We start from the raw sequence: 1,916 nt of genomic DNA, 5'->3' as shown, positions 1-1,916 counted from the left end.
ATCTGTTACACGGGCACTTCAATGTTTTTTAAACTTATCTGAACTCCGAACTTCTTTTGCGTTCAGTATGCAACATTCAAAGCGACATGATCAATTTCCAACATGTTCTGACATCATTTGCTGTTTTTCAGTCATTTACCTAATTGTTTAGAGAGCTAAATGACCGTGAAATTGAAAATCACTACAAAATGAACTGTGAAAATGTTGAAACTTGGCATGGTATCATCATTTCACCCGCATAGCATGTGCAAAAGAGTAGAGAGGGTCACGGCAAAAGATGGACGCACTTCGTGTACAAACTGGACAATCTCTTTCGGAGTATCAGGGTTTCAAACGAGAACTCATCTGTTACACGGGCACTTCAATGTTTTTTGAACTTATTTGAACTCCGGACTTATTTTGCGTTTAGTATGCAGCATTCAAAGAGACATCATCAATTTCCAACATGTTCTGACATCATTTGCTGTTTTTCAGTCATTTACCTAATTGTTTAGAGAGCTAAATGACCGTGAAATTGAAAATCACTACAAAATGAACTGTGAAAATGTTGAAACTTGGCATGGTATCATCATTTCACCCGCATAGCATGTGCGAAAGAGTAGAGAGGGTCACGACAAAAACTGGACGCACTTCATGTACAAACTAGACATTCTCTTTCGGAGTATCAGGGTTTCGGACGAGAACTCATCTGTTACACGGGCACTTTAATGTTTTTTGAACTTATTTGAACTCCGAACTTCTTTTGCGTTAAGTATGCAGCATTCAAAGCGACATTATAAATTTCCAACATGTTCTGACATCATTTGCTATTTTTCAGTCATTTACCTAATTGTTTAGCGAGCTAAATGACCGTGAAATTGAAAATCACTACAAAATGAACTGTGAAAATGTTGAAATTTGGCATGGTATCATCATTTCACCCGCATAGCATGTGCGAAAGAGTAGAGAGGGTCACGGCAAAAACTGGACGCACTTCATGTACAAACTGGACAATCTCTTTCGGAGTATCAGGGTTTCGGACAAGAACTCATCAGTTACACGGGCACTTCAATGTTTTTTAAACTTATTTAAACTCCGGACTTCTTTTGCGTTAAGTATGCAGCATTCAAAGCAACATCATCAATTTCCAACATGTTCTGACAACATTTGCTGTTTTTTAGTCATTTACCTTATTGTTTAGCGAGCTAAATGACCGTGAAATTGAAAATCACTACAAAATGAATTGTGAAAATTTTGAAATTTGGCATGGTATCATCATTTCACCCACATAGCATGTGCGAAAGAGTAGAGAGGGTCACGGCAAAAACTGGACGCACTTCGTGTACAAACTGGACAATCTCTTTCGGAGTATCAGGGTTTCGGACGAGAACTCCCTGCCCGTCCCGTCCCCGTCCCCATTGTCGCCATCCTGTCCCAATCCCTGTCGTCGCCATCGCCGTCCTCACCATCCCCGTCGACGCTGCCCGTCGCCGTCCCCGTCACCACCCCCGTCGCCTTGCCTCGCCGGTGAGATCCTGCCCCGGCCGCCATGTCCACACACACATTGTTTTTTAGTTATAAATTTTAGTTATAGAAATTTATATGTTTTTTATTTATAGAAATGTTAGAAATTTGTCTGTTTTTAGTTATAGAAATATTAGAAATGCCAGTTATATATAAATGTCAGTTATATAAATGTTTTTTATATAAATGTATTACCTAGATAAGAATGTTAGAATGTTAATGTTAGATGAATTAGATAGAGAAGTTAAATATTAATGTCAATTGTTAGATGAATTAGGTAGAGAAGTTAAATATTTATGTCAATTGTTAGATGAATTAGCTAGATATTAATTAATTAGGTATATGAGATTATTTGAACTAGTTGAATTAATATAACTAGTTTATTTTTAGTAAATGCTTAGTTGAACTAGCTA

The sequence above is a fragment of the Triticum dicoccoides genome, chromosome 6A (genome assembly GCF_002162155.2).
Source record: "Triticum dicoccoides isolate Atlit2015 ecotype Zavitan chromosome 6A, WEW_v2.0, whole genome shotgun sequence".
Classification (NCBI taxonomy): domain Eukaryota; kingdom Viridiplantae; phylum Streptophyta; class Magnoliopsida; order Poales; family Poaceae; genus Triticum; species Triticum dicoccoides.
This window is presented reverse-complemented; position numbering follows the sequence as displayed.